Raw genomic sequence first — 22,837 nt, forward strand, 5'->3', positions numbered from 1 at the left:
CTTGGGAACTTCAACACCCCAATCGTAGTGTTGGATCATCTAGATGGAAAATTAACAAACAAACATTAAATTTAAATTTCACATGAGAACAAATTGACCAAACAGACATTTGCAAAGCATTTCATCCAATAGCTACAGGATACACAGTCTTCTTATCAGCACATAGAACATTCACCAGAATAGACCATATTAGGCAACAAAACTAGTATAAACACATTTTTTTAAATCAAAATCATATCAAGTATATGCTCAGATCCATGAAATAAAACTAGAAATCAATACCAAAAGGAGCTTTGGAAACTGTAAAATGAGACAGATATTAGGAAACATGCTCCTGAATGACCATCAAGTCAAGGAAGACATTAAGGAGGAGATCAAAAAGGTTCTTCAAACAAATGAAAATCAAAATGCCACATAGCAGCATTTTTCAAAATATAGGATGCAAGATATAGCAAAAGCAGTGTTAACAGAGACGTTTATAACAATAAACACCTGCATAAAAAACGGGAAAGATTTCAAATAAACAATATAATAACACACCTCAAGTAACTAGAAAAACAACAAGTCAGACCCCAAATTAGTAGATGGAAATGAAAAATAAAGACCAGAATATAGCTAAAGAAATAAAAACTGAAGAAAAGTATTGCGAAAAGAACAGCTGTTTTATAAATTTGATAAAGCACTTGCTACATTAACCAAGAAAAAAATGATCCAAATAAAATCAGAAATGAAAATGGAATTACAAGTGCTAACACAGAAATACAAAACATCATCAGAAAGTATTATGAGCAAAGATATACCACCAAACTGGAAAACCTAGAGGAAAGGGACAAATTCTTAGAAACATACAGTTTGCCAAGATTGAATCAAGAAAAATAAAACAGCTGAACAGGCCAATAATAAGTAATAAGATTGAATCAGTTATAAGTCTCCCAAAAAAGAAAAATTTCAGGCCCAGATTAATAATACCAATTCTCCTCAAACTATTCCAAAAAAAAAGAAAGGGGGAAAAAAACGTAGAGGAGAAATTCTCCCTACCTCTCTCTACAAGGCCAGCATTACCCTGATACCAAAACCAGACAAACTACAAAAGAAAACTACAGACCAATGATCATAGATGCAAAAATTCTTAACAGAATGCTAACAAAAACATTCCAGCAGCATATCAAGAAAATAATAAACTATGATCAAGTCAGATTTGTCTGAGGAATGCAAGTATGGTTCATTATACCCAAATTAATAAATGTGATAGATTACATCAACAGAATAAAGAACAAAAGTCATATGGTCATCTCAATTGGTGCCAAAAAAGCATTTGATAAAATTCAACATCCCTTCATGCTAACATTGTCCAACATGCTAGGCATACAAAGAACATATCTCAACATAATAAAGGCCATATATGACAAACTCACAACTAATATCATACTGAATGGAGACAAACTAAAAGACTTTTTTACAAAAAACTAGAACAAAACTAGGATGCCCACTTTAACAACTCCCACTCAACATAGTACTGGAAGTCCTAGTCAGAGCCATCAGGCAAGAGAAATTAATAAAAGACATATAAATTTAGAAAAGAGAAAGTCAAATTGTCATTTGTTGGTGATATGATCCTATATGTAGAACAACTTAAATCTCCACCAAAAAGCTCTCAGAATTAACAAACAAATGTAGTAAACTTGCAAGACATAAAATCAATATAAAAGAGTATCTTTTCTATATACCAACGACAAACTATCTGAGAGAGAAGTCAAGAAGGCAATTTCATTTACAATAGCAACAACAACAACAACAACAAAAAATACTGAGGAATAAATTGAACCAAGGTGGTGAAAGATGTCCATAAGGAAAACTGCAAAACACTGATAAAAACAATTGAAGAGAATACAAAATAATGGAAAGACATCTCATGATCATGGATTGAAAGAATTAATATGGTTAAAATGACCATACTTTCCAAAGTCATCTACAGATTCAATGCAATCCTTAGCAAAACACCAACATCATTATTCACAGAATCAGAAACAACAATTATAAAATTTGCATGGAACAAAAAAAAAAAAAAAAAAGAATTCAAATAGCCAAAGCAGTTCTGACCAAAAAAATAAGTCCCCCCAAATTAAAAAGCTGCAGTTATCACACTACTTGACTTCAGAATATATTACAAGGCTATACCAAACAACCAACCAACCAACCTATCAAGGCATGGTATTGGTATAAAAACAGACACATATAACAATGTTACATCATAGAAAACCCTGAAATAAATGCATATACTCATAGCAAACTGATTTTTCACAAAAGCATCAAGAATATGCAAAAGGGTGCCTTCTTCAATAAATGGTGCTGGGTAAATTAGATATCCATATGAAGAAGAATAAAACTGGATCACTACCTCTCGTGTCATACAAAAGTCAAGTCAAGATGGATTAAAGACTTAACCATTACACCCCACACTATAAAACTACTAGATGAAAACATAGGAAACACACTTCAGGTCATCGATTTAGGTAAAGATTTTACCTTTTGGCTAAGACCTCAAAAGCACAGACACAAAAATAAAAGCAGACAAATAAAACTATATTAAACTGAAAAGCTTCTGCAGCACAAAGGGAATAATCAACGCAGCGAAGTGACAACCTGTTGAATAGGAGGAAATATTTGCAAACTATTCATCCACCAAGAGACTAATATGCAGAGCATACAGGGAACTCAAACAACTCAACAATTAGAAAATGAAGAATCCCATTTAAAAGGGGGAAAACGTCATGAATTGACATTTCTCAAAAGGAAACCAACATGCCCAAAGGGTATATGGAAAAATGCTCAGTATCACTGGTGCAACTTCTTAAATCCTACTTGTTATATTTGAAAAAAGACTGAACATCTCTACAGAAGAAAAAGCATAGAAATAATCATACCTAATAACTGTAAGTTGTTAATTATAACCAACAATTATATGTTTCTTTTTTATTAAAAAGAAAAGACATTTTCATGCAAAGCTTAAGTAGTACATACTTATTACACTTTGTTCTTATCTGCTGCAATTAATCCAAAATGTTCAAGGAAGTTAGCTCTTATTATGCACAGGAGTAGTCATTACATGTGGTAGCTATTAGTAGGCAAGTATTATTCCTTACAAAAGCTTCATTGTTTTATCCTTCGCTCTTCATTTTAAGATAATTTCTTTCTTCAAAAGCCCTTCTGCATCCAATTAAGGAACTACATTTATTTTCTTTCACTTATTCCCACAAAAGGAAAATTTCTAAAACATATAAAATGAAAATAAAGTGACTTTTTACAATCTGTGTATATATGACAACTTTACTCACTTTGCCCTTCTTAAGTAAAATTCTCAAAAGATTGTCAAATGAAAAGACATTATACTACAACTTAGCTAGTTGAAATGTGCATTTCTTTACTTGTGTAAGAAGATACATTAGAATCATAAAGAAGATGATGTGGTGTGAAGAAACAGAAGCAAATTCTTAAACAAGTGAAAGTCATTTTCAATTTTCCACTGAAATATCTGAGAATATACACATATACAATTATATATAACAAAATGGTAAAAAATGTCTGACAACCAGTTGCCATAATTTATGAAGGATTTCCAGTACTTTTAAGGCTAATGGACAAGGTTCAAACAAATAATTAGTGACCAATCCCACTATCTATGAAATATGACATAGCTTGAAAAAAAGACAAGTAGCTCATTTACTTGTCTTTTTTTTAAAAAAATCGTGCATTAAATATTACTTGTATCTGAGACTCTGAAACCCAGGGTAAGTGCTAATGAGATAATTAGACAGCCATTCCTTTATCATAGCAATTAATGCTTGCATTCTATCTATATATCTACCTATCTCTCTATGATCTGTTTATTCATCTATCTATCTAATCTGTTCATTTATCCATGTGATAAAGTTTAATCCCAAGAAATCATTGCAGGCTTATGAGAGAGATTAAATGTCATGCTCTTGGAGCAACAGTCTTGAAAATGTGAAATATTATTTGGGAATGAGAATGGAACAAGCTGTGTTGAATATGCAGATCAAAAGTGTGCTTTGGTTTCAAGGCTAAATAATAGAAATGTGATCTTATTCTTTCCTGGATTTATTATTCTTCATCACTATCTGATATATTTCAGTAGCTTTTTAACTATAACGTAAGCTGTATAGGAGCAGATGTTAATCTGATTTTTTCTATTTGCATTCTATCAAAAACAATGCCTGGCACATTGAGATGATCGATCATCCAACATCAAATGATTGATTAAAAGATGTTCCTAATATAGTGTTGAGGAAAATATGAATTAATTATATATTTATAGTTTATCTGTTTCTGACCTCTATTGGAATCCACTTTTCTTCAGAGCAGGAATGATATCTTAATGGCTTACAAATATCCAAGCACACAGGACAGTGTCTGGAATGTAAGTTAATGCTTTTTGAGTTCATTAAAGATTTGTGCCAGAGAGAAAATAGAAGCTGGAAGGTATATAACATAGAATAAATAAAAATTATAAAAATTTATTGTGATCAATTGTTTCATTTTACCCATTGAAAAGGTAAAAAACATAATAATAATTTCCAGTGTATGAGTCTGCTTTCTCCTGAGAGATGATTGATTGATAGATAGATGGATAGATAGAAAGATAGATAGAAAGAAAGATAGATACATACATACATAGAAAGATAGATAGATGATAGATAGATAGATAGATAGATAGATAGATAGATAGATAGATAGATAGATATGATAAATAGGTAGGTAGGTAGATAGATAGATAGATAGATAGATAGATAGATAGATAGATAGATAGATAGATAGATAGATAGATAGAAAATTATTATAAGGAAATTATTATAAAGAATTGGCTCATCCAATTGGGGAGGCTCAGAAGCTCCCAGATCTGTGTCAGCAAGCTGGAGAGCCAAGAGAGCTGATGGTGTATAGTCCCAGTTCAAGTCCAAAGTCCTAAGGACCGGCAAAACCAATTACATAAGTTCTAGAATGAGTCTAAGTCTGAAGGTGGGAGAAGACTGATGTCCCAGGTCAAATCACTCACAAACAGAGAATCCTCTCTCACCAAACCTTTGTTATATACAGACGTTCAATGGATTGGTTGAGGCCCACCCAAGTTAGGACAATTTTTCTCAGATTACCAATTCAAATGTTAATCTAATCTAGAAACACCTCACAAGCACTCTCAGAATAATGTTTTACCAAATACAGTGACACTTTGTGCCCAAATAAATTTGAAACATAAAATTAGCCGTCACATGCAGGAATTCCTTATAATCATTGAGTCCTTATTATGTCTAATTACATTGCTGATATTATTTCATTTACCCCTTAGAACACCAAACAAATCAGGTACCATTATGTTCACCATTTTACTGAGGAGGAATCTGAAGTAGTTTAAGACATATGTCTTCACAGTAGTTCATATCTCTCCAAGTAATTTCAAATCAGAAAGAAAATTTAAGTCTTAGCATTTGTGTCCCTTTACTTTGAAGAATAGTCATATATGTAATATGTAAATTTCATGAAGCTCATTTATCTCCTTTATTCACCGTTGTATCACTATAGACTAGAGCATGATTTTCCCCTATAAACACTCAATATTAGTTTGATGAATTACATTAGACAATTTAGCTCATAGGCCTTGAGTTCAATAAAGAAGATTGGAAATGCATTTGACTCTTGAATACCACAGGTTTGAATTATGTGTGTCTACTCATATGTAGATTTTCTTCTGCCTCTGTGACAGTTGAGACAGTAAGACCAACTCCTTTTATTTCTCTTCCTCCTCAGTCTCCTCAACATGAAGACCACATGGATGAAGACCTATATGATGATACATTACCACTTAATGGGTAGTAAATATATTTTATCTTCCCTATGAAGTGAGTAGTAAATATATTTTATCTTCCCTATGATTTTCTTAATAACATTTTCTTTTCTCTAGATTGCTTTATTATAATAATACAATATATAATACATATACAAAACATGTGTTAATTGTTTATGTTACTGGTAAGTCCTCCAGTCAATAGTAGGCTATCAGCAGTTACATTTTTGGGAAGTCATAAGTTTTTCATGGATTTTCAATTGTGCAATGTGTCTGTGCCCTTAACCTCTGCATTGTTCAAGGGTCAACTGTACATATTTTGAAGGGAGCAGTACAGATGTTACTTGAAGCTCTTTTATTAAAATATTCAACAAATATTTAACCAATCCTTGATCTCTGCCTGTCACTGATTCTATGGATATAGCAAACCTAATGATGTCTCTGCCTTTAAGTAGCTTACAGCATAGTGGGGAAGAGATGGGATGACTTATGGAATGTGTGTAGTGACGTAAGAGAAGATAGTTGATACCTGAATCATTGGGAGACTACCACCAATAATAGATGAAAAAAATGAAGTGTATTTCACCAAGAAGCAAGGAAGATGAGAGTTACAGAAAGAATAACAAAGGCAATATTGTCAAATGCTGCAGAGTTCAAATAAAACTTGAAAAAAAAAAAAACTAACAAACCTCACAACTGGTTAATAATCTCTGAGACATCAGTTTCAGCAACAACGTGTGAGGCAGCTTTCTATAATTCAACATGGTTACGGTAGTAATCTTCAGCACCCTGATATTGCTTCTGGAGCTGTAAACACCGTATTATATATTTTAAACAATGAATATTTGTTGAGTTATTAAATAAAGGAATTGTGAAGAAGTGTAAATTTGTGAGTGAATGCACAGGCAGTGTCACCTTACCTATCTAGGTTTATCTTCAATTACTTTTAGTATGAAAGTTATATTAGAGCTTTTAAATTAAACAGTAATGTGTCTCTCATCTGTATCTTTGCTCATGCTGTCTTAATTACCTGAAATAGCCCTATTTCAACGTTTTAATTCAAAGTCTATACCTTTTCCCCCAAATCCAGTTTAACATCTTCTTCATTAAAACTTTTTTAACTTTTATATCATAATTATCTCCCCATCTTTAATTTTTCATATAACACATAAAGCTGTGCTAAACATTCTCACACTTCTTATCTATATTTTTCTCTCAAAAGATGGATAGCTTCAGCATAACTGGACGCATTTAAGCATATGGCAATATGTGCTAAATACATACACAAAACTTAATTGACTACATAGTTCATGAACCTTACTATAACACTGAGGGAAATTGAGAGATGAAGCAAAATTCTCCAAGGAAATTATTGGAAGCCATTTATTTTTTGTCCTTACTTGTACCCTTCCCCAACTTTCATATGAATGTCTTTTCCCACATTCTATAACTGCTGTTGTAGGAATAAAAAAAAAATTAAAACAGTGTTACTGATGGTCTCATTTGATAACTATGCCTTGTAGTCTAAATAAAATTGATTTAGTCAGTTATACAAATGTTGACTTTGTGTTTTGCTAGAAACTGAATGTAGAGTTAAGTGCTGACACCTTTCGGATTGGGTGGTTTTGCTTATATTGCCATGTGGTTATATAAAGAGTGTTGAAGTGGGAATTTGAAATGTTGTATAGATGTAGAAAATAATAGTCATTTCTAGATATTTTTCTTTTCTTTATAAAGTTAACCAATTGAGTCTTTTTTTCATTATTATCTGTAAACACATCTGGACTTTCTAAATGTTCATTATTCAGAGTTCAACACAAGTCTTAGCAGGATACAAAGGCATGAATATTAAACCATTTCAACAGCCAGTTTTTTAAAGAATCATATTCAAAGTCTTGCTGCATTTCAATTTCCCCATATGGCTTTATGAATTCATAACTTTTGGAGGTCATCCTGGACTATCTGCTAGCTGTTCTGTATGATGAGATGAGCAGGGAGCAGGTGAATCAAGCAAGGAGGAGATGGCTTCTTGAATTGAACAGGATATAACATTTGGGTTATTTTATTAGTTTTGTATTCTCTCCCTGCAGCTGAGGGCCATCCACTCTTTTTTTTATAGTATTTTCAAGTGTATACCCCCTTTTTCTTTGTTTCTTCTTCTTTCTTGGTTCTATTTCATGTCTCCCTCTCCCCAAGGAAAAAATGATTAGGGCTGTGGACATTAATTTATTTTGATCCTTTTATTCCAATCATGAAGCTAGATTTGTGTGTGTGTGCATGTGTGTGTGAGATAAATTTTACTGAATATTAAATATATGCTAAGAATAAGAACAACTGCCTTCACATGGAGTCTTATGTAATCTTCTCAACAAATCTATTAAGTGGCTGCTCTGATTACCTCCATTTTATAAATGAGGTTAAGTTGCCCGCCTGTGTCACACAGCTAATAATGGACGGTGCCATAATTTTCATCCTCCATTAGGAAATGTTTTTCAAGATTAAAGACAGCTGAACTCACACTTGAGTAACACCAAATGCATGCTGTTAATCACTGTGCTATTTTTTTGTGTAGCTGTTTGGCTGATTTGACCAATTCATCATCTAAATTTTCTTACAGGTGACTCATAAAAATGTGGGACAGAGTAGGCCTATGGCTCACTATTGGCTCATTTTCTAATTATTGGTAAGTATGCTGGAGCATCAGGATATTAATCTTTGTGTGCCAGCTTATAAACCCGCATTCCTCTTCTTTGGATTCTTACCCACTCTGCACAATGTAGGAACATAAGCTGTCTAGCTGACTCCCCAGGTTTAGTAGGGGCTATGGTTCCCTTTAGGATACTGAAATTTAAGAGTTTACATTGGTAGAGATTATGTTTTCCCTGTACAACAGCTCTCTGTAAACTACTAACTTGTGGCACATAAACAGATTCTGCCTGGAGATCACATTGATAGAGCAGCTCAGAGCTAACTTAAATAATAGCACGTGTCTGTCTACCTGTTAGTGCAAAGTCATTTTCTATAGTAATATAAGGAATATTTATTATTGTTTGTGTGCCATACACTCTGTTAAGTGTCTTGTGTTTGTTATTTCATTTAATTTACACAGCTATATGAAGAGGGAAGTACTTTTATTATTTATATTTTACAGCTGAAAAAAGCTAGTAAGTGGAAATTAGACATTTGACCTAAGATTGATTCCAAAATTGATTTTCTTACCTATCATTTCTATTATCTTTATTGAAACATAAAAATATTTAAATATATTATTTAAACATAGCCTTTCTTTTTTTTTTCTTTTTCCACTTTTATTTTAGAATCAGAGGGTACATGTGCAGGATTGATACTGAGGAATATTGTGTTTTGCTGAGGTTTGAAGTATGACTAAACCCATCACCCTGGTATTGAACACAGTACCCCATAGGTAGGTTTTCAGCTTTTTCTCCCCTCCCTCTCCCCACTCTAGTAGCCCCCAGCGTTTATTGTTCCCGTCTGTATGTCCATGTATACCCAAAAAGAAAACCATTCTTATTTGATTCCGATATTTGTGAGAAGAGGAGTATATTATTTCTTAGGATAGTGGTTAGAATGTCGGCTTGTGAGATTGCCAATGCCACTGACATTTCTTTTTAGAAGTTAATACTACTTCTTTAAATGGAAGGAAAGAAAAGGACTGGCCAGTAGCAATTCTCTCTTAAAACTGTGGCTCTTGAGGTCGTGGGATTTTAGTCTTACAAGACTGTGCAATGTTTCTCTTTGCTATTGAATTATTGTTTCTTAACCTGATTGATGCCCTCTGCTTTCTTTCCAAAGTCGTGGATGATAAGTATCATTGATGTCTTAGTCAGTTCTGGCTGCTGTAATTGAACACCACAGACTGGGTACCTTACATTATATTTATTTCTCACAGTTCTGGAGTCTAGAAGACTGAGATCAGGGTGCCAGCATGGTCAGGTTCTACGTGAGGGCTCTCTTTCTGGTTTACTAATGGCTGCTGTCTTGCTGAATCTTCACATGGTGGAGAGGGAGAGAACACTGCTCTCTTTTTTCTCTTACCTAGGCACTTATAACATCATGAGGGCTTCACCCTCATTGCATTATTTCAACTTATTCACCTACTAAAGGCTCCACCTTCAAATACTATTATAGTGAAAAGTAAGCCTTCAACATATGGACTTTGGGGGTACACAAGCATTCAGTCCATAGCCCATGGATTCTTGCAAGTTTCTTGATTCTTCTCTTTAGAGACAGACTATTTAGAGATAGATGATTTGGCTGATCCAAGAGGAACAGATTGTTTTCCTTTTGTTTCTTCCCTGAATATGTGCTTAATACCTTTTTATAAGCTCAACCTATAACTAGTGAACAACTATAGGCACTATACTAGGCTCCAGAGATTCAGCTATGATCAGAAAGGATATATTTTACCCTACAGATCTGAGTGAAATGAATGTCACTCTCCTACACTCAAACTATATCCCATCATGTCAGAATTTCCTAATATCATTCCCTCCGATAAGCACAAAATGTATATCATTCTTTCCTGTTTTTATTCTATGAGAAAGTTTTGTCCCATGTCTATGACATTATTTTTCTGAAACCTGGAACTGTCAGTTACTACTATTTACCCTTTTCTCAATGTCTGGTGGGGCATTTTCTTACAGTTCATTGTGTATCTCTTTTGTTATACAATGCCTGTATGTATTGGGCATTATGCTAGGTGCTGAGGATATAGGATTAAAGGAGGTAGATATGACAGTCCTGCAGTGATGAAGATTGTATTCTTATTTAGATATCCGTGGGAATATTGTTCATAAAATTCACAAATTCACAAATTTCTCAATTTCTAGGAAAATCAAAACAACACCCCAATCTTCTGGTACACAGTGACTGAATTTGAACTTTTTGTGACTAGCTCAGTAAAAGGAAGGTCTTAAAGCACTAGACTGCCAACATGGAAAAGAAAAACAAACATGTACTGCTGTTTACCATCAAAGCAATGTTCCTTACTAGTTTGACAGTGTTTTGTCTATTCCACACAGAGCCTGTCTACTATGACTTTGACATAATGATATAAATTTTCCTGGGAATTTCAGTGGTATAATGAAGACCAGGGATTCCTTCAGCAAATCCTTAGGCAATTAAGTTTATTTATTTTTAGCCTTAGTATGCTTGTCTGTAAAATAAATATAATAATAACTATACTTCAGGGTTATAGTAAAAATTAAATAAGAAGCTGGACATGATGGCTCACACCTGTAATCCCAGCTACTCAGGAGGCTGAGGCAGGAGAGTTGTTTAAGTCCAGGACGTTGAGTGCAGTGAGCTACGATTGTGCCACTGCACACTCCAGCCTGGGCAAAAGAGTGAGATCTCATCTCTAAAATTTTGTTTTGAAGAACTAAATAAGAAAAGATACCTATAGTGCCTAAAAATAGTATGCATTCAATATCTGATAGCTACAATCTATATCATCATCCTCTTCACTATTATCATCATGTTCATGATCCCACTGAACATGGATCACATTTTGCTAGTAAACTATACTGGATTCTCTTTCTTTTTATATAACCACGGCCTTCTGGTAAGTCTCAGGCTCAGGGCTGACTACAAGCAAAACTTGACAAAGCTCCAATAGGAGAATTTTTATTCTTAATATTGATGCAGAAAACAATCGGGATGAAGAGTTTATTGATAGTGGAGTTTTAAGGGAAGTAGTAATTTTTCGAAATATTTCAAAAATTTAAATTAGTTCCTTTTTTTCTCATAAGTACTATAAGAAAACTCTTACCAAGAAAATATTTATTTCTTTCCAAGACTTAACAAAGTCATTTAGAAGGATACATAAACATTTTAGAAAACTGGTAGGTCATGGAAATATGCAGCACATGCACTATCAACTCTCTTTAAGGGTGAAAAGTACAGCTTGGAAATAGGCATTCAAATGTAATCAGTACCTGTAGGACCTAATATTTTCTTCAGTAAATCAGTGGAAATAACCTTTAGTATGACAAATACAAATCTAATGTATACTCTAACCATGATATTGTTTGCTATTACCAGCAGTGTTTACTATTTATCAGCAGTGATCCTGTTTACTATTGTCAGTAGTGACTAATGAAGCTAAAAGAAAAACTATTCCAATTTCTTTTGGAATGTGGTAAGCCACATTCCCAATAATAAAGACAAGAAATCCTTAAATAATAATATCTATCTCATATTGACTGTTTACTATGTGCATTTTCCTTTGAATCTTAAATATATTATTTAATTCTCACAATGAACCTATGTAGTAAGTATAATTGTCTTAATTTTGCAGACAAAAAAATCTGTGGCTTAGAAAAAGGCTAATTAATTTAGTTACTGATACATTGCTAGTTTGATTGGAATTCAAGATTCAATCCCAAGTTCATGAGATAACAATATTTAAGCACTTAAGTACTTCACATTACTTCCTTTCTTTCTAACGTATCCCCAGATTCCTTCCACCTACTGTATATTGCAGCCATATGCTATCTGCTTCGCTCTTGACTTCATGTGTTTGTATGTATTGTTCTTTTTTCTAACCCTTTTAAGGAAAAAAATATCTATTCATGGCAGATATTGTATGAGACTATTTTTCCTATGGGAAGCTTTCCCTGACCATCCTGAAGCGGTAGACTATTCATGGTAGTGCTCTCATACAATACTGTGCATTCCTTCTCATCATACTGTTTTGAAAAGATTATTTTTTGTTTGATCTTTCCTTGTTTGTAAGCTCCTTAGGTAAAAGTGCCATATTCAACATGTTTACTATTTAATATCCAGTCACTAACATAGTTTCTAAAACATGGTAGAGACCTAAAAGTGTTAGTTAAATGAAAAGGTTGTATAAAATTTTGCTATTTTTAAAATAGTTTGCACATGTTAATGGTTTTATTTTTAATGCTATATAGTATAGAAACATTTGCATGCATGCTAAGTTTCTTTTTAGGTTCCAAGTTTCATAAAGTCACACACCTGTCATTTATCTTTTACATCCTATCTACAGAAGATTAGTGCAAAGTTTTGCACATGAAAGTGCTTATCAATCATTCATCTGATGTTGAAAACATTGAAGACAAAATACATAAAACATATGTTGAATTGAATGTCTCATATGGCACACAAAATTGATTTAACATTAAAGAGGTTGCTCCATGTTTCAAATGCTATTTTAAAAATGGGTTTTGCAGAGTTGTTAAAGGCAGTGCGTTAATTATAAGAGAAATAAACAGTATAATGTAGAAGTAAGAGCACTCAACATTAGGGTTCTTGGACATCAAAAATGTGATTTTAGCTCCAATCCTAATGGTATATTATCCCTTAGAGAAGTCATTTGACTTTACTGTCATATATTATATTTTAATCTAATAAACAGCATGTTTGTAAACGTAGAGCTAAGGTATAAACAATCAGACAGAAGTGATGTGACTGACTCATTACACACTGTAACAGTTAATTTTGGGTGTTACCTTGGCTGGAATAAGATACAGACAGATAGCTGGTAAAGGGTTACTTGTGGGGGAGTCTTTGAGGGTGTTTCTGGAAAAAATTGGCATTTCACTCAGTGGATTGAGTAAGGAAGATCTGTTCTCACACAATGTGTGTGGAAACCATCCAGTCAATTGAGGTCCTAGATAGAACAAAAAGGCATGGAAAGGCAAAGTGCTTCTCTTTTTCAGAGCTGGAACAACCTTCTTCTTCTGCCCTTGGAAAACAGTCCTTGAGGTTCTCTGAGCCATTTACTGAGTCACCCCAAAATACTGCTTGTTTTGAGTGAGGACTAGAACAGGAGAAGACACTGCAACAGGACCAGGATGTTATGTATGCTGCTCTGCAAATTGAGCCACATAATCCAGCAGATCCAATGCTATGTGAGGTGTCAGGGGTGAATGGGGATACTGTTTGGAGCTTTACACAGGACCTTATAGGTAAATTGCAGCACAGGCTATTAGAACTGTGGAGCAAGTCCCTGCCACCATCTACAGATAACTACTCTTGAGAGGCAGCTCATGGTATGCTACTGGGCCTTAGAAGAAACTTAATGCTTGACCATGAGCCTCCAAATTGCCAGGCAACCTGAGATGTACATCATAAACTGGGCAATAGTTGACCCACCAAGCCATAAAGTTTAATACGCACAGCAGCATTCCATCATCAAATGAAAGTGGTATACACATGACTAAGCCCAAGCAGGTCCTGAAAGAACCTGTAGTTACATAAAGAAGTGGCTGAAGTACCCATGGTTCCTACTTCTGCTACTCTGCCTTTGATCTCTCAGTCTGCACCTATGGCCCCATGGAGAGAATCCTACGATCGTTAGACACAGGAAGAGAAAACTAGTGCCTGGTTTTCAGATGGTTCTGCACTATATGCAGGCACCACCTGAAAGTAGACAGCTGTAACACCACAGCTCTTTTCTAAGATCTCTTTGAAGTACAATGGTAAAGGAACATATTTTCATTGGGAAGAACTTAGAACAATGCACCTGTTTATAAACTTTGCTTGGAAAAAATGGTCATACATGTGATTATATACACCAGTTCATGGGTTGTAACCATAGATTTGACTGAGTGTCAAAGACATTGAAGTAACGTGATTGGAAAATTGGCGACAAAAAAAATTTGTGGAAGAGATGTACTAATAGACTTCTCTGAATGGGCAAAGGACTTGAGTATATTTATGCCTCATGTGAATGTTCAACAAAGGGTGACCTTAGCAGAGGAGAAACTTAACAATCAAGTAGAAAGAATAACTCATCCTGTGAATAATGTAAGTCAACTGCCTTCCCTAGCCAACCTTATCATTGTCAAATGAGTTCATTAACAAAATGGTCTCAGTGCGGCAGGGTTTTGGTTATGCATGGGCTTAACCAAATATGCTGTGTATGCACAGTCTGCCACTAGTAGAGACCAACATCGAGCCCCCGATATGGAACCATTCTCTGGAGTAATCAGCTAGCGAATGGCAGGCTAACTACACTGGACTGCTTCCTTCATGGAAAGGGCAGTGTTTTGTCCTCACTGGAATAGACACTTATTTTTGGGTATGGATTTGTCTTACCTGAACGCAATGCTTCTGCCAAAACTACTATATGTGGATGTACAGAATGCTTTATCCACCATCATGGTATTCTAAACAATATTGTTTCTGATAAAAGAACTCAGTTAGTAGCCAAAGACACACAGCAAGGAGCCCATGCTCATGGAATTTACTGGTCTCACCATGGTTCCCACCATCCTGAAGCAGTTGGCTTGCTAGAACTGTGGAATGTCTTTCTGAAGATACAGTGACAGTACCAGCTAAGTGGCAACATCTTGCAAGGCTGGAATAAGGTACTCCAGAAGGCTGCATATGTTCCTAATCAGCATTCAATATAAGGTACTGTTTGTCCCATAGCCAGGATTCACAAAACCAAGAATCAAGGGATAGAAGTGGGAGTGGCACTACTCACCATTATGCTTAGTGACCCATAAAGTTTTGGTTTCCTATTACCACAACTTTACGCTCTGCTGGCCTAGAGAATTTAGTTTTATAAGAAGAATGTGTCTAGCAAAATATATAGCAATGATTCCACTGAACTGGAAGTTAAGACTGCCACCTGGTCACTTTGCGCTACTCATTCCTCCAAGGCAACAGGCTAAAAAGGGAGTTATGGTGTTGGCTGGAGTGATTGATTCAAAGAACCAAGGAGAAATTGGACTACTGCTACACAATGGAGATCATGAAGAATGTGTCTGAAATACAAGATTCCTGAGGGTGTCTTTTTAGTATTATCATACCATATGATTAAGGTTAATGGAAAATTACAACATTTTAATTCAGGCAAGACTATGAATGACCCAGTCCCTTCAGGAATTAACGCTTGGGTTACCGTACCAGGGAAAGAATCATAATTATAACCAGGTGTGGTGCTTGTTGTAAGCAAAGGGAATACAGATTAGGCAGTAGAAGAAGGTAGTTATAAATACCAAATATGACCACATGACCAGTTACTGAAAGGAGGACTTTAATTCCCATGAGTATTTCCTCCCTATTTTGTTAAGATTACATTTTGGGGGGCATATATACATATATTAGGCAAATATATTTGTTTTCCTTTCTCATTCTTTTATTATGTAACATAAGATGTATTTAATTTATATTAGTATTTAATTGTTAGTAATGTTATATCATAATATTTAGTTTATGGGATTTCAGAAGAAGAGAAAACATCACTGAAGGACTTTATCTCTTCTGAGAAAAGAATGAATGTGTTTTAAGTTCTAAACAAGACAGTTATATCGTCTTATGTGGAGCTATGACCTTATTATCATCTCTATTTGGAAATTAAATGTGGTTAATGGAGACGTGTATGGGTGCCAAGTTGACAAAGGGTAGACTTGTGATGGTTCACTTTAAGCGTCAACTTGACTGGATTAAGGGATAATCAGATGTCTGATAAAGCATTATTTCTAGATGTGTCTGTGAGGATGCTTTTAGATGGGATTGGCATTTTAATCAATAACCTGAGTAAAGAAGAGCCACACTCACTCAATGTGGGCAGGTAACATACAATTGGCTGAAGGCGTGGATAAAACAAAAAGGCAAAGGAAAGAAGAATCCTGTCTCTTCTGGAGCTGGGACACTCTTCCTCTCCTGGCCTATAGACATTAGAACTTAAGGTTTTCCAGTTTTTGGACTCTAGGTCTTGCAACAATAATCTCCCAGGTTTTTGGGTTTTTGGCTTCAAACTGAAAATTATACATTGACTTCCCTGGTTCTGAAACCTTCAGATTTAGACTGAGTCATGCGATTGACTTACCCAAGTTTCCCATTTGTAGATGGCCTATTGTGGGATTTCTCATTATCCATAATCACATGAGGAAATTCCCCTAATAAATCCCCTCCCATCTATCTATCTATATTTATATATCCTATTGGCTCCGTCTCTGGAGAACCCTGGCTAATAGGGCTAATAGTCATGTGAATGTTGAAATTATCTTCATAAAAAGAAAAAGATACTAAAATTGTTCCATGGACAAAAGTCTTACAGATTTCTCAGCAGCAAATGGAAGACATCTTCATAGAACATAAAATGCTTTTAAAATATTTCAAAATATAAATACTCTTAAATGTGTATATTCTTTACTTGAAAATGCACGTCCTTTTGAGAAAAACTAGAATGTTTATCAACTGTTAAAAGGTTCTTAGCTTATAGATTCAATATTTAAACATTAGTTTCTATTATAAGAAAATATGACAGGGATTTGGAGGAGAAAGTTCATAAATAAAATGAAAATAAACTCCTTTTTTTTATTCAAGAGCCTAAAAAAATAGTAGTGTTTCAGTCTATGCAATTGTCCGTCCTCCGCAGACAATTGAAAATAAATCTTAGATATTTCAGGCCACTGTTTCTAACTCACATTAGAAACTGAAAATCTAGAATTATACAATTGTTGTTGAAAAAACAGTGGAAAATTGATTGAAAAATAAATTTAAGGCTGAGCACGGTGGCTCACGCCTGTAATCACAGCACTTTGGGAGGCTCACTTGAGACTAAGAGTTCAAGACTAGCCTGGGCAAAATGGCAAAGCTCTAGCTCTACAAACAAGCAAACAAAAAATACAGAAATTAGCCAGACATGGTGGCACATGCCTGTAGTCCCAGCTACATGAAAGGCTGAGGTGGGAGGATCACCTGAGCCCAGGAATAGGAGGTTGCAGTTAGCTGAGACCACGCTACTGCACTCCAGCCTGGATGACAGAGTGAGACCCTGTCTCAAAGAAAAAAAAAATCTTTCCTGAGTATATACATATATATGTGTGTATGTGTGTGTGTATGTGTGTGTGCATGTGCATGTTTGTTTGTGTATGTGTAAATACATACATATACAATTATATAATATATTTATGTGTATAGATGCATATATTGACTACTTAAATGCCATATATCAGTGGGCATATTAATTCCAGCTCTGCTTTGTGCAGAATTATAAGTTCTTCTTTTATCTTCTAAATTAGTATGATCCAAATTATTTCTGGAGGTGCAGTTTTAGTATCCATTGCACATCATCAAGCTACTCCAATCATTAATAATTATAAAATTTTAAATGCATAGCATATACTCACATTACTCAAATGGACCAAAATTTATTAAGATAAAGAATGGAATGTGTTCAGTAATTGTGTGTTCATGGAACAGTTCTATTAATACTAAAATAAAAAATACATATGTATTTAATATATTTTTCAACCAAAGAAACGGATATGCTTTAAATTTCAGTACATAACCTTCTCCCTAATTTCTAACAATCACATATTTTTTTAGAAAAACTGCTTGCTTTACAAAGGCAAGTTGCCTAAATATTGAAAGCATACTGGCATTCATAATTAAATTATTTTTCTATTGATCATTGTTGTTGCACTATTTCACATTTCACCATATTATTTATAGAACACAGTAATGAAGTTCCATTGATTTATTGCATTATTTGGTAAACAGTGTAACAAACTGGAGAACTAGAGAATTAAAATTAAGGTGATTTAGCAATAAAGCAATTCCCTAGATTTTAATTAATTTATGGAAAGTTATTATCTAAAGACTTGTAACCTAGGACTCAGTAACATGGGTCTGGGGCATCACAGATTTAGGAATAGAGCTCTGAAAATCCAAATAAGTAAAATATATAGTTGATTTTGATTATGCGTTAAAAATGAAGACACATGAAGTGATAAATAATAGCTACAACCTTTCCTTTCTCCATAAATGAGGATCCCTTGCAACAAGCATGAGTCCCGACATCTAAAAGCCTCTATCTAGAGGAATGCTTCTGAAGAATTGACTTCAAATATGTAGCAAATTTAAAACAGATATTTGAAACAACTGAAGGATTAGTTCTCAAGCACTCAATTGCAGTTTTCAGAATTATTTCCCAGGATATTTTCTGTAGAAAGAGGGTAGATCTAGGCAAATAGTTTTAAAAATAAAAATAATAAAATACTCAAATTTCAAAATAAAATTTGAATATATCAAATGTTTGGAGACATGAATATAACTTACTCCTTGATAAATATTCAAGGGCATTAAAAGCTTATTCTAATAAACTTTTAATGCTAATTCCTATTAAATAAATGAATCTAAATTCAGAAACAAAAATCCTTCTGTTCATCTGATCATCCAACTCAAAGAATGCTAAAATACTTAATTGCACTTGAAACTTTACTAATAATCAATATATGTTCATAGGGACTTAGAAGGGTAACATCCTAAAACATTATCAAGCTACCAAAAATTTAAACCAATAATAAGTAGATAGAATCCGATTTATAGCCACATAACTGATAACTGGAAAGATTAGGAAGAGAAGTTGATTCAAAGAGAATAACTATAAGTTTAGGTATGGGGTAATCTATTAAGATCGTTTTCTTTCTTGTCAGAAATTTAAACTAGTTTCTCAAATGACTGCATTTCTCAAAGTTGCACACTCATAAGATTCCTCAAAGACATTCTTCGCTTATTTTTCTGAATCTTCCCAATATTAGATTTTAAAAGCCTTAAAGTTTTGTTTTCATTTTGCAGCCTCCTTGGATGTAAGTTTAGATCTTATTCACTGGATATTAAGATACAATATGGGATCCAGAGACCACTTGGACTCGGGAAGGGGAACATCACACACCGGGGCCTATCATGGGGAGGGGGGAGGGGGAAGGGATTGCATTGGGAGTTATACCTGATATAAATGATGAATTGATGGGTGCTGACGAGTTGATGGGTGCAGCACACCAACATGGCACAAGTATACATATGTAACAAACCTGCACGTTATGCACATGTACCCTAGAACTTAAAGTATAATAATAAAAAAAAAAGTCCTTTTGTAGATAATTTTACTCTAGCTTTTTTCTTTATGACTCATTCCATACAAGTATTTCATTACACATATTTATTCATTTATTTTTCCAATTAAGGTTTTTGTACTTGAATTTTATTTTTTCAATTGTCTTCCTGTGTAAGTAATTGTTGTAGTACATTCATCTCCTGCTTGGTCTATAAACATTGACTTTTACCAGAATTGTGTGCTTTGCCGTGTTCTCATTCTACATGCTCTTCTTCAGTGCATCCTTTATTTTCCATCGTTTTAATACTATTTTCTATGCTGATGACTGACATATCTCTTTTTCCTGTGATAACAATCACTACAGAGTCAGATCTAGTTGACATCTCTCTTTGATTGTCTCACAAGCACTTAAACTTAAAATGTGCCAAAGCACCATCCTAAGATCTCTGATTTGACACAACACTTCATAAGTACAAAGGACATACTGTACTTATTTCTGTACCCCACCAACAATTAGAGTATATAGCAGCTATTAAGTATCGAATAAATATCTGCTGAACTGTCCTATATGTTGTACAATATCAAATCCCTCACACCCCTAACCCATTATTTTTTATGTGAACCTTTTTTTTTTTTTTTTTTTGGTATATACTGTCTTGGATGTTCTTCCTTGGCCACCTCTGCTGTTTGAAGCAAGGTACTTTCCAGCTCTTCACCTCAGCTCCCCTTCCATTTAAAAAGTGATTAGAATAGATTATTGCTAAAGTTCCTTTAAACTCTGGTATCCTTAGGAGTAAAAGTTAAATGCTGTGGGAAATGTCAGTGAAAGCTAATACTTAAATTGAGCATTGAGGAGTGGTTGACACATTTTCCTTAACTTTTTAAAATTTTACATAACGATTTTACTACTACATATTTTACATACCAAATAGTTTATCTTTTTAAAGTATATAATTTCATGGATTTTAATATATTCATAGAGTCAAGCAGCCACCACTACAATCAGTGTAGAACAGTTTCATAATTCATTACTTATTAGCAATTACCCACATCAGGTCTCCCTAATCCCACCAAAGCCAGCCCCAGGAAACAACCAATATATTCTTTTATCTATCTAGATTTACATTTTCTGGACATTTGATAAAAATAAAAATATAAACTGTGCAGTATCTTTGACTAGCTTCTTTCACTTAACATTACTTTTTCAAGTTTAACCTATGTTGTAGTATGTATCAATATTTCATTTCTTTTTATTGTTGATTATATGGATATATCACAATTTTTTATCCATTTATCAGATGATTTGTATGACCACATGCTTTCATTTATCTTAAATATATAGCTCATAGTGAAATTGCTGGGTCTTATAATTTAAATGTTTAACATTTGGAGGAGCAGCCAGACTCGCCTGTTTGACAAATTCCCTAAACCTCTTTATTCCCACCAAGAGTGTATAGATAGTTGCATTTCTCCTTGACAGTTGTCTTTTCAATATAGCCATCCTAATATGTGTGAAATGGTATCACAATGTAGTTTTGATTTTCATTTTCCTGATGACTAATGATGTTAAGTATTTTTTTTGTATGCTTACTGAACATTGTTATAGCTCCCTTGGGGAAATGCCAATATCTGTCCTTTGCCTCTTTTAAGTCAAATTGTTTGCTTTTTTCTTGTACTCTTCTAAGTGGCACTTATATAATCTAAATATAAGTCCCCTATCACATATATGTTTTGCAAATTTTTTGTTTATTTTGAATGTTGTTTTTTTCACATTCTCTATGGTATCCTTTGGAGCAAAACAGTAATTTGATGAGTATTATTTTTTCTTTTTTTTGCTAGTGATTTTGGTGTCACATAAAAATTAATAGTTGCTTAACTCAGGGTCATGTAGATTTTCATCTCTATTTCCTTCTAAGAATTTTATATTTTCAACTCTTACATGTAGATATTTGATTAATTTTTAGTTATTTATTGTATGTGATGTGAAGCAGAGTTTTGATTTCATTTTCTTACCAGGATAAGAGACAGTTATCTCACCACTATTTGTTTCAAATTTTACAAAAAATATTTATCATATTAAATTGTATGACAGGTACCTTTGTTTAAAAACAACTGGCCATTTATTGGTTTGCTTTTTTGAACTTTCAATTCCATTCCATGTAACTATATATTACTAGTATGCTATTAAGTAATTAGAGTATCAGTTGTAGTTACTGTTCTTTGTAGCAAGTTTTAAAATTGGGAGTCTGAGTCTTCCAATGCTGTTCTTATTTTTAGCTATTCTTGGACCCTTGAATTTCCATATGAATTTTAAAATCAACTTGTCAGTTTCTGCAAGAAAAAAATCCATCTGAAATTTTTATGTAATTACATTGAAACTGTGGACCAGTTTGAGGGAGGACCACCTTGCTATTAATATTAAATATTCTTATTTATCAGTGTGGAATAGTTCTCTATTTAGGTCTCTCTTAATTTTTTTTCAACAATATTGTGTTGTTTTCAGAATATAGGTTTTTTGATGTCTTTTGTTAAATTTACTCCTACTTTATTCCCTTGAAGCTATTAAAAATAAATCTTTGAAAATTTTGTTTTCAGGGTGTTAATTTAAGGTGTATAGAAATGAAATTTATTTTAGTATATTAATCTTGTGTTCTGAAACCTTGCTAAACATGTTTATTATCTTTAATAATTTATTAAGGGATTCCTTAAGAATTTATATATATGTATATATATGGCTTATGATTTTATAAGAACTTGTTCATTTTCTCAAGTAGTCCAATTTTTGGCATAAAATCATTCATAGTATTTTCCTAAAATCATTTTTATTTCTGTAAACTGAATTGTAATGTCTCACTTTTTTAGTTGATTATAGTAACCTCAGTCTTATCTCTTTTTTATTGGTCAGTCTACATAAATATTTGTCTATTACATTGATTCAAAACCATCTTTTAATTTAAAATGTTTTCTCTTATATGTTTTATGCTCTATTTCACTAATTTTCCCTTTAATATTTTTATTTCTTCTGATTGCTTTTGGTGTGGTTTTCTTGCCCTTTTTCCAGTTTTTAATATAGTCAGGCTATTGATCTTCCTTTTCTAACGTAGACATTTACAACTATACATTGCCATTCTAGTATT

Source organism: Colobus angolensis, unplaced genomic scaffold, assembly GCF_000951035.1.
Source record: "Colobus angolensis palliatus isolate OR3802 unplaced genomic scaffold, Cang.pa_1.0 Scaffold159, whole genome shotgun sequence".
NCBI lineage: Eukaryota > Metazoa > Chordata > Mammalia > Primates > Cercopithecidae > Colobus > Colobus angolensis.